At 36.8% G+C, this 12549-nt stretch overlaps 1 protein-coding gene across 1 annotated transcript in view; it reads right to left on the bottom strand.

Moving 5' to 3' along the window:
- RIT2 (Ras like without CAAX 2) overlaps nucleotides 1-12233 on the bottom strand; it is a 423565-nt gene extending 411332 nt beyond the window's left edge. The window contains exon 1 of the mRNA XM_087869855.1: nucleotides 12161-12233. The gene's annotated coding sequence lies outside the window, so the exon portion shown is untranslated. The remainder of the gene's footprint in view (nucleotides 1-12160) is intronic.
- Between the last annotated feature and the right edge of the window lie 316 nt (nucleotides 12234-12549).

Below are 12549 nucleotides of genomic sequence, written 5' to 3'. Positions count from 1 at the left end.
TGTAATGATTTTTTTTTCTAACCTAATGAAAGTGGATTCTTCATTATTTATCTTAGAAATGAGAAGAAATAAAACAGTCTCCACAGCCTGTAATCCCATACTGGAGCCTTTTATAAATATCACTCTAACTTTTATGATCATTTTTTCTTAATCATTTTACTCCGAACAGAGATTAAAAGCTGATTTTAGACATCTTACCTACCATTTACAAGCTTTTGTTCAAAGTGCTATCCTTTTGATATTCAAATTTTACAGACTTACATTTTCTGTGATTAATGTTTCTTTTTCTCTGTATATTTATTTTTATTCCTTTCTTAGAATTGAGCTTTTCATAGAACTTACTAAGTAAACGAATAACAGACAATAGGTTCAATCTGGCTTTCTTTGTTTGATTGCTTCATTCATACATCGTGTTTTTGTTTTTAATCAACTTCATTTAGAAATAATTTACATAAAATTAAAGGTACACATTTGAAAGGTACAAACACAGCATACCAAAACATTCCATATGCAGCAAGAGCAATACTAAGAGGGACGGTTAGTGCTAAATGCTTACTTTAAGAAGGAAGATCTCATATAAGCAACCTAACTTTCCACTTCAAGGAACTAGAACAAATGAAAGAGATAGAAGAAAAAAAAAAAAGAGAACAGAAAAGCAAGAAAATAAACTGGGCCTAAAATTAGCAGAAGGAAGGAAACACTAAATAGCAGAGCAGAAGTAACTGAAATGGCCACAAGTAAATACAAAAGAAAAAGTCAATAAACCAAAAGTTGGTTTTTTGAACAGAGAAGCAAAATTGACAAACCTTTAGCTAACTAGGTTTGATGAGTTTGTCAAATGTTAGTCTAGCTAACTAGACTAACTAGGTTTGATGAGTTTTGTCAAATGTTTATCACCCAGTAACAACCACCTATCAAGACATACAACTTTTCCACATTTTCATCAACCAAAAAATTTCCAAAACAACATTCAAGCCAATTCCCTCTCTCATCCAAACTCACTACTGGCTCTAGGTAACCACTGCTCATTTTCTGTGACTACTTATTAGTTTAGTTTGACCTAGAAAAACAACATAAATAGAATCATCTACTCCTTTGCAACTGAATTATTTTCACTTATTTTAATGTTTTCGACTCCCACAGAGGTTGCTGTATATATCCGTGGATTGTTATTTTATATTATGAAATAATATTCTATTTTCTAGCAATACCACAATTAATTTATCTATTTACCTATCAATGGACATTTGATGTTTTTCTAGGTTTGGATGTTATAAATAAATTTACTATGAATACTCCCAAACAAAACAGACACATAGAACAATGGAACAGAATAGAGAGCCCAGATATGGACCCTCAACTCTATGGTCAGCTAATCTTTGACAAAGCAGGAAAAAATATCCAATAGAGAAAAGACAGTCTCTTCAATAAATGGTGCTGGGAAAATTGGACAGCTGTATACAAAAGAATGAAACTTGACCATTCTCTTACACCATACACAAAGATAAACTCTCAATGGATGAAAGACTTCAATGTGAGATAGGAATCCATCAAAATCATAGAGGAGAACAGAAGCAGTAACCTCTTCAACATCATCCACAGCAACTTCTTCCAAGACACGTCTCCAAAGGCAAGGGAAACAAAAGCAAAAATGAACTTTTGGGACTTCATCAAACTAAAAAGCTTCTGCACAGCAAAGGAAACAGTCAACAAAACAAAGAGGCAACCCATGGAATGGGAAAAAATACTTGCAAATGTCAGTGTAGATAAAGGGCTGGTATCCAAGATCTATAAAGAACTCCTCAAACTCAACACCCAAAAAACAAATAATCAAGTCAAAAAATGAGCAGAAGACATGAACAGACACTTCTCCAAAGAAGACATATAAATGGCTAACAGACACATGAAAAAATGTTCAACATCATTAGCCATCAGGAAAATTCAAATCAAAACCACATTGAGATTCTACCTTATACCAGTTAGAATGGCAAAAATTAACAAGGCAGGAAACAACAAATGTTGGAGAGGATGTGGAGAAAGGAGAACCATCTTACACTCTTGGTGGGAATGCAGGTTGGTACAGCCACCTTGGAAAACAGTATGGAGGTTCCTCAAAAAGTTAAAAATAGAGCTACCCTGTGACCCAGCAATTGCACTACTGGGTATTTACCCCAAAGATACAGATGTAGTGAAAAGAAGGGGCATATGCACCCCAATGTTCATAGCAGCAATGTCCACAATAGCCAAGCTGTGGAAGGAGCCAAGATGCCCTTCAACAGACAAATAGATAAAGAAGATGTGGTCCATATATATAATTGAATATTACTCAGCCATCAGAAAGGATGATTACCCAACATTTGCATCAGCATGGATGGAACTGGAGGAGATTATGCTAAATGAAATAAGTCCAGCAGGGAAAGACAATTATCATATGGCTTCACTTATTTGTGGAACATAAGGAATAGCATGGAGGACATTAGGAGAAGGGAAAAATGAAGGGGTGGAAGAAAGAGGGGGAGATGAACCATGAGAGACTATGGACTCCTAGAAACAAACTGAGGGTTTCAGTGGGAAGGTGGGTGGGGGCAGGGGATGGGTTAGTATGGTGATGGGTATTAAGGAGGGAATATAATGCAATAAGCACTGGGTATTATACGCAAACAATGAATCATGGAACACTACCTCAGACACTAATGAAGTACTGTATGTTGACTAAAATAACATAATTTAAAAAAATGAATACTCTCAAACAAGTCTTCTTTGTAGAGAAATATTTTCATTTGGGGATAAATGCCTAGGAGAAAAATTGCTGGCTTATATGCTAAATGCATGTTTAACTCTATTAAGAATTGCCAAGGTGTTTTTTACATTGGTTAATTTTACAATTTTACAAACACAGAAATATATGACTTCTAGTTGCCCCAGACTCTCACCAATATTTGTTATTGTCAAGCTTTTCCTTTTATGTTAGTCACGCTAATGATATCTAGTAGTATCTCATTGCATTTTAATATGAAATTACCAGATGAATAATGATACTATGTACCTTCTAATGACTTTCCTATGTCTCCTTTTGTTAACTATCTAATACTTCAGCCTACTTTTTAAAAGATTTTATTTAAATTCAAGTTGGTCAACATATATTGTATTATTAGTTTCTGGGGTAGAATTCATCACTTGCTTATGACATCCAATGCTCATTACATCAAGTGCCCTCTTTAATGCCCATCACCCAATTACCCCATCCACCCACTTCCCCTCCAGCGACCCTCAGTTTTTTCCTTATAGTTAAGAGTTTCTTATAGTTTGCTTCCCTCTGTTTTTGTCTTATTTTATTTTTCCTTCCCTTCCCTTATGTTCATCTGTTTTGTTTCTTAAATTCCACATATGAATAAAATCATATGGTATTTGTCTTTCTCTAACTTATTTCACTTAGCATAATACATTCTAGTTCCATTCACATCATTGCAAATGGCAAGATTTCACGCTTTTTGATGGCTGAGTAATAATATATATACATATATATTTATATTTATATATTTATATACCACTCTTCTTTATCCATTCATCAGCCCATTTTTAAATCAGCTGCTTTTTTTTATTGAGTTCTAAAGGTTTATATATATATTCAGGATGCAAATATTTTGACAGATATATGTATTGTGAATATTTTTTTCCACCCTGTAACTTGATTTTATGTTCATGATAATTCATTTTAAAGAGAAGATTTTTTTTTTTTTAATTTCGGTGTATTTCAACTTACCAACTTCTTTGTGCTTATTTTTTCTTCCAGTATTCTTATATTTCAACTTTTATATTGAGGTCTATTACCCATTTTGAAATAATTTTTGTTTATGGTATGTGATAAGATTCAATATTCACATTTTTTATATATTTAGTTATGCCAATCCCATGTGTATTTTTTAATAATTTTTATTTTGTTATATTAGTCACCATACAGTACATCCCCAGTTTTTGATGCAATGTTCCATGATTCATTATTTGCGTATAACACCCAGTGCACCATGCAATATAGTAGGTCATAAAATTTGTTATTGTGTCCACTTAAGTTTATTATTATTTTAGTTAGAGCAAATTCCAGCTCTAAAACATGCATTTTCTTTCTTTTATTTATAAATTTATTTACTCTGTTTCCTTATAGAAATCATATTTTTCTTTAATTACCTGAGTATATTTTATAATAGCTTCTTTAACATGTTTACTAAGTCTAGTATCTGGATTATGTGAAGGTTAATTTTTACTAAGTGCCTTTTTTTCTGAACTATGGGCACCAGTTTCCAGTTTTATGCTTATCTAGCAAATTCTTTATTGCATCCTGGACAATGTAGATAGTATGTTGTAAAAACTTTGGATTCTGTTATCTTCCTCTGAAGACTACTGATTTTTGTAGTAGGCAGTTTAATTACTGAGTGACTACCCTGTCCTACTGTAGGCTTGCTTTCACACATTGTTAGGGCAAGTTTCTGGAAAACCTACAATGTTTCTCAAACCCCTCTAACTAGATGGTATTCAAAGTCTGTCTTTCTTGCCCATCTTGTAAGGATTTAATTTAGAGTGGATCTAGAATAGGTCCTGTTTTAGGGTATGGTTGCTTTTTACAGGAGAATTTTCTGAAGTCTCAGCAGGATATCTGAGTGTTAATGAGGTCGAGGTATTTCTGCCACTCTTTGAAAATATAATGCCCCTCACCATTACTAGACCTCTTATTATCTGTTTTGATCTCAGCTTCATGACCACTATTCTTGGTGACCCTCAAGTAGTCTTATTCTGTGGATGTGCTGCCCAGTCCTCAGCTGAAAACTCACCTGAGACCCAAACAGTTTTCTGGAAATTACCTTCCTTCCTCAATTCCCCCTCTCTACTGCATTGCAGATACAGACTTGCTTCAGCCTCCCTTCTCACACCTCCTCCTCTCAGCAGATCTACTGGGTTCTGATTCGATTCTAGCTCATTATGCTGTGTCAGTTATTTCTCCAAGCAAAGAATTGAAACAATTCGGTAACTTACCTCTTGAGTTTCCCACCTCTCTAGACTTGCAATCTTGCTCTGCCTGCTGTCTGTGACTTTGCCTTTTCTTCTCTGGTTCCTGGTTTTTTCTTTTCTTTTCTTTCTTTCTTTCTTTCTTTCTTTCTTTCTTTCTTTCTTTCTTTCTTCTTTCTTTCTTTTTCTTTCTTCCTCTTTCTCTTTCTTTCTTTCTCTTTCTTTCTTTCTCTCTCTCTCTCTTTTTTTTTTAAAGATTTTATTTATTTGACAGAGAGAGACAGCGAGAGAGAGAACACAGGCAGGGGGAGTGGGAGAGGAAGAAGCAGGCTCCCAGTGGAGGAGCCCGATGTGGGACTCGATCCCAGAACTCTGGGATCACGCCCTGAGCTGAAGGCAGACGCTTAACGACTGAGCCACCCAGGCGCCCCAGGTCCCTGGTTTTCTAATCTAGAAAATGAAAATTGTAATACTGATTGATTTCTGAGTTTCTTCCCAGTTCTAAACTTCCATGAGTCTGGAATATAGAAGTTATTTTCTTTGCAATGTAGCTTTTGTTTTCCATGTTTATCAGGTGCTGAAGATTTTATAAAGAAACATTGATATATTTTATAATGATAAACCATTCAAAGATATATAATTGGCTTAAATAAACAAAAATAATACATTGCAATTTCTTGAAATTTATGTCTAAAATATTGAAGTGTAAGTTACATTAGGTTTATAAATCATTTCTGTTAGCAATATCTTTCAGTATTTCAGCCAAGCATTCAAAAAGCATTACATCTAAGAGGCTGAAGAATCCACTTCTCCAGCTACTCGATTGCCCTTAGAAGGGAATAGCAGAAGAATTTCCTCATAATCACAGCAATTCAGTCTCATTTATCCAAGAGTATAATTATCAGAGGTGATTTTGCACCTGGCTTCATACCTAGTATTGGACTCACAATGAAGAAAACACTATCTAAATTATTCAAATTACTGAATTAACTAACTAGGTCAAAAAGCACCTTATAAAGAAACTTTTTTCTGTTTCTCTCTAGATTAAGAAGGTAAAATAAAAGGTCTTTCTTAAATACGATTTCAATGAAAAAAATCTAATCAATTTTAAGTATATTTAAAATTGATCCAGTCCTATATGTTAAAGTAAATACTTTACAAAATAGCAATAATCAAGTGCTGCAAACAATTGAAAGTGTGTTGAATGTGGAGAAAATATTAGCAATTTCTGAGCACATTCAGTGATTAAATTAAAAATAGATTTGAAAGGAAAGGTTAAAATGGTTGTATTTCAATTTGGATAATAAAAAAATGCTCTAAACACTCAAGAAAATTGGCAAATTGGCATTTTGGTCAATCTCCACTTCATACTTAATTTTTTATTAATCATAATATACTCTTTATGATTCAGTTCTAGATTTAAAGACATATTTTATATATATATACATATATATATATATATATATACATATATATATATATATATATATTTAAAGAGAGTTAACTGTATATTTATTCACTAGAAGACTGGGTAAAATAAATTGGATTAACTTGTCCTGTATGCTAGTGTGTGCGTACTATTTGAATGAAGATACCAAGGATGGAAAACTGGGATGGCTTTCAAAAGATACTAAGTCTTGGAAGTCTTAAAAATCAGCCTACTCTCCTCTTATAAAATTTAAAGCCCTTTCTTATCTGTAATAGAAATCAGCAGTCATGTTCAAAACCTAGGCTAACGAAAAGAATAGAAAAACAGATTGATGTTACAGAGTAGAGAGCCCTGAGTAGGAACACACAAATAAGGTCAACTGATCTTCGACAAATGCAGAAAAAAAATACAATGGAGACAAGATAGTTATTTCAACAAATGGTCCTGGAACAACTGGACATCCACATGTTAAAAAAAAATGTAGACACAGAAAAATATTAACTCAAAGTGTGTCACAGACCTAAACGCAAAGCACAGTACTATAAAATTCCTAGCAAAAAAACATAGGAGAAAAACTAGATGACATTGGGCTTGACAATGACTTTTAGATACAATATTAAAGGAATTATCCACTTAAAAAGTTAATTGATAAATTGAAATTCATGAAATAAAAACTTCCACTCTGCAAAAGACATTATCAAGAGAATGAGAAGACAAGCAACAAACTGAGAGAAAATACTTGAATAAGACATCTGATAAAAGGACTGTTACCCAACATGCATGAGGCATTCTTTAAACTCAAGAATAAGAAAATAATCCTTTAAAAAGTAAGAGATCTGAACAGAAGTCTTACCAAAGAAGATCTGAATATTGGAAGAGATGCCCAATGTCACATGTAACTAAGGAATTGCAAATTAAAACAAGGAGATAACCTACACATCAATTAGAATGGTCAAAATCCAAAACACGGAAATCAATTGTTAGCAAATATATGAAGCAAGGGACCTCTTCCATTCTTAATGGGAATGCAAAATGGTACAGCCACTCTGGAAGACCGTTTAGCAGTTTCTTAACAAAATTAAACACCTTTTCACCATATACTACAACAATCATACTCCTTGGTATTTCCCCAAATGAGTTAAAAACTATATCCACACAAAAACCTACATGTGATGTTTATAGCAGCTCCATTGATAATTGCCAAAATGTGTAAAAACCAAGACATCTTTTAGTAGCTGAATGGATACATCAGCAGTGGTACATCCAGACAGTGGAATATTATTCAGTGCTAAAAAGAAATGAGATATCAAGTTATGAAAAGACATAGAGGAAACTTAAATGCATAATACTAAATGAAATAAGCCAATCCAAAAAAGAATACATACTATAGGATTCCAATTATATAACATTCTGGAAAAGGTGAAACCATGAAGACCGTGAAAATATCAGTGGGTGATAGGACATAGAGAAGAGGTAGGGATGAATGATAGCCTACAAAAGATTTTTAGGTCAGTGAAGCAACTATATACGGTACTATCAGAATGGATACACTTCATCATACATTTCTCAAAACCCACAGAATGTATAACACCAAGATTGAACCCTACTGTAAACTACAGATTTGGATGATAATACTGTTCAATATAGGTTCATTGATCACAACAAATGTGTCGCTCTGGTGCGGGTTGTTGCTAGTGGCAGAGGCTGTACAAGTGGGGCTGAAGAGGTTACTTAAGAAATATGCACTTTCTGCTCAATTTTCCTACAAACCTGAAACTGCACTAAAAATGAAGTCTTTAAAAAACCAACCTATATTAACTTCAAAAGAAATGAGTAAAAATACGTACTGGAAGATGAGTATGGAAAATCTGTACAAATCTACAATTAATATAAATAATATCATAGGACTACAAACCTATCACGAGTTACAATATTGCACCCATTTCTAATGTATGGCTTTTTCCCCCCTACATGAAGCAATTCTCAGACACTATCTGTTATCCTTTAATTTAACTCAATTCTGTCACAGTTTACCAGGAGATAGCATCAGATGCCACAGGTTAAGGGCTCAGTCCTACAAGACTGCCTCCCATACACACACTTAAGAAAATTGCAAGTCCAGGGGCACCTGGGTGGTTCGGTTGGTTAAGCATCTGCCTTTGGCTCAGGTCATGATCCCAGGGTTCTGGGATCTAGCCTCACATAGGGCTCCCTGCTCAGTGGGAAGTCTACGTTTCCCTCTCCTTCTCCCTCTGCTGTTTTCCTTGCTTGTACTGTGTCTCTGTCAAATAAAATCTGAAAAGAGAAGAAAGAAAAGAGAAGAAAGAAAGAAAAAAGAAAGAAGAAAGAAAAGAGAAGGAAAAGAGAAAGAAAAGAGAAAGGAAGAGAAGGGAAGGGAAGAGAAGGGACAGCAAGTCCCGGTCATCACTTATGCTTCTGCCCAACTGGCTATAGATGCAAGGTTCCCAAAACCCCATTTTGGGTTTAATTTGCTAGAGAGCAGAACTCAGAGAAACATTTTCACGAACAGATTATCAATTTATTAGAAAAAGCTGTAACTCAAGAACAGCCAGATGGAAGAGATGCACAGGGCAAAGTATGGGGGAAAGGTAAGAAGCTCCCATGCCCACTCCAAAAGAGCCTAACTCTCCCCAAATCACCCCATGATCATCAACCTGGAAGCTTTCCAAACACTGTCCTTTTGGGTTTATAAGGAGGCTTCATTACTCAGGCATGACACAGGCATGGGCCATTGGTGATCAAATTCAAACTCCAACCCCTCTATCTTCCCAAAAGGTCTGAGAGAAGGACTGAAAATTCCAACCCTCTAATCACATGGTTGGCTCCATTGGGAACCAGCCCCCATCCTTAGGTACTTTTCAAAAGTCACCCTACTAACCTAACAAAAGACACCTTTATGGCTATTGTCACAGGTATTTCCAAAGGTTTTAAGAGCCCTTGCCAGGAAAGGAGTTGAAGACCAAATATGTATTTGTAATTCACAATATTGTATGAGTCAAATGGAAAAAAGGTAGCAGCAGCTACTAAAAACATCTAACCACATCTTAGATTCCATTAATTGAAGATGTTTGCTCAGAATAAAAATAGATAATAGTTACAATATAGTCTGTGCTACTCAAAACCTATTAGAGGTGTGTCACTTTGAGCTTGTTTCCACATTTCCATACGAATATGCCAAGGGGTTGGTATCAGAGTGAGAGAAAGAGACAAAGTTAATTACAAAATTCTTGGGTAGAGTTGACATTTTACACTTTGTGTCACCAAAGGCATTTTCTATTGTCAGAAAAAAAAGAAAATTGGAAGTGTCTCCTGGGATAAAAGATAATTCTAAAATAGTCTTGGAAAGTGTATAGAATTAGCGATATGTTATTCCAAGTAGGGTAGTGTTCAATGATAACAGATAAATTCCCAGAGTTACCCAGCATAACAAAGGTTTATATCACCAGCTTGTAATATCCAACATGGATGCTACTGGTCATGTTCTCCAGGCCATTATCCTCCATGTGCTGTTTCACGGATTCCAACTTCCTCTGGCAGAGAGAGGACTGCCATTCACCATTCTTTGCCTCCAGGTGCATGAAAGAAGTTAAAGCACCCAAGAGAAGTTGTACGGCTACAGACCTAGAAGTGACTTATATCACTGCTCTCCACAATCCTTTGGCCAGAATGAGTGATACGTCCTGGCCTAAATACCAGGAGGAGTGGGACATGGAATTTTCCCATGTGCTCAGGAAGTCAATGACATGGGTTGGTAAAAACAGAGCATGTTTGTCTGCTGTAGACACCTCTCTCCACTATTTTCCTTGGTAAACAATTTATTTTTATTTTTATTTTTTTAAGATTTTATTTATTTATGTGACAGAGAGACAGCCAGTGAGAGAGGGAACACAGCAGGGGGAGTGGGAGAGGAAGAAGCAGGCCCCCGGAGGAGGAGCCCGATGTGGGACTCGATCCCAGAACGCCGGGATCACGCCCTGAGCCAAAGGCAGACGCTTAACAACTGCGCCACCCAGGCGCCCCGGTAAACAATGTATTTTTATAATAATAGTTTGGCTGCATACAGTAATTGGTTTCTATTTTTTAAATACCATTCATCGATATCACAATAATATTTACATTAATAATAATGTATATAACCTTCAAAAACTTTCATTTTTATAGGATCTCAATTATCCTCACAATTACACTGTTATTATGTTGGCATTTCAAAAATGCCCCTAAGCCATTTATGTAAACATAGAGGTACCACAAACCGACTTGTATTAATGTTTTTCAGCTGGTTAGGTTGGGGACTGTCCACTGCACAGATTCAGCACTTTTTTGTTTTGTGCTTAGAGAGCTCCCTATGAGACTTGTCTCAGAGACCTTTTACTAATCCGGTATTCACGGAGATTTCTTCAGCTGACTTGGGTAACAATTATTTCTCCAATTGCTCTGGGATTTGGCTGATCTTTTCTTCCTCAGCATACCCATTTTCCCCACTCAGAAGTATATGATGTGCTATAATATTCCATTAAAGTCATTTCTCTCAAAACAAATGTGAATGTATCCCTTCTTAGCAGAACTGCTTTCTCCGTGGTCATCTGAATATTGGCGACTATTCACAGTACATTTTCCCCCAGGATCTCCTTCATGGGTTTGTGACTCCCTTTTTTCAGGTCTTTCCTGTTTTCGCTTCCCTTCAGCCTACAAGTTCTCTGGCCTTCCCTCAGCCTGTTGCAAGCTTTCTATTCTATGGCCCCCTGAGGTGTGGATGTCATGGCGTGGGTATATATTGAAATTTCTCTTTCATCACCCCTTAATATTCATCATCTTTCAAATTCCTTTAACTCCAATTTCCAGTCCATGAAGACCTTTCAATTTTCTGGGGCTGTTTCAGGTCAGATCATAAAGTAAAGCGAGATTCTACTCGGTATCGGAACACACTATCCTGTATTTCCTTAGCCACAGTCTATATTTTCCATTTCCTCTTGTTTGACTTTTTGCAGTTCATGTGCTCAATTCCTTTCACCAGCCGGGCTGTGACTTACCTCCAGCAGGGCTTTGACTCTAAATAGTCACTTGCGTCTGGTCTGTTTTTCTTCAGGGATCTCCTTGGTAAATTATTCCAGGTGTGGTCTGTTTTTTTAAAATAGATTGCAGATAGAGGGTGGAGACCACCTCATCCTACCATGCTTCCACAGATGTACACACACACACACACACACACACACACACACACACACACACACACCCCTCAGGGAATTTAGTGAAATCTAGCAATGGAACAGTTCAATCTGAGAAAAGATTTGTAACGGCCTCAAAGGTACAGATGGGTAAGCATCTTTTTCATGTACGTGGACATCTGTAAGAGAAGAAACCAGTAGCTCCCATTGTTCATGGCCTCACGGGAAACATGATAGATGGGGAATACGGAGAGAAAAAAAGAAAGAAAGAAAGAAAAAGAACGGATCCACATGTGCTGCTTCTACAAAGAAGCCCCCCTCAAACGATGACGAGATCGGCGGCCAGGTGGCAAGCGGCAATTCCCACAACAGACAACAGGCACACACCAGAGCAGCACTAGATACTGCTCCGCACCTGACTTCAGGTTAATTAAGTCTGGTGTGAATAAATCACAGTTACTATTACCTACAGATGTGATCCCAGGGCTAGGCAAGTTCAACTCGTTTGCAAGATCACACGGCTCTCGAGCGAATGTTTTCTTACCTTCATTCCAGTATCTCTGGCGGACACACGGCGGCTCTGCCTCGGCACCGTCTCTCCCGCACAGCTTCCCCTAGCAGAGCGAGCGCGGACACAGGAAAGAAGGCTTTCACTTCTGAGGACCGGTTTAGAATTGCCCAGACCTGCAGCTGTACTACAAACTGCATAGACGTTCCCGCTCCCTTCCTTACGCCACCCCTGCGCTTGCGCATCTCCAGCTCTGCCTCAGAGCAGCGTTCAAGACGAGCAGAACACGTGCGGAGAGTGGTTTCCGTGTCCGGGAGCCCGTTCCACTCAACAGCGAGGGCAGACGGTCGCATGCATGTTCTGATCCCTTCACTCTAACCGTTAGACAACCTTAGACAACTTTTTCACCATCTCAAAATATTCTA

The sequence above is a fragment of the Ursus americanus genome, chromosome 19 (genome assembly GCF_024610735.1).
Source record: "Ursus americanus isolate L20-20 chromosome 19, mUrsAme1.1.p, whole genome shotgun sequence".
Lineage (NCBI taxonomy): Eukaryota > Metazoa > Chordata > Mammalia > Carnivora > Ursidae > Ursus > Ursus americanus.
Note: the sequence above shows the minus strand (reverse complement) of the source record. Positions and strands in the feature narration are given on the sequence as shown.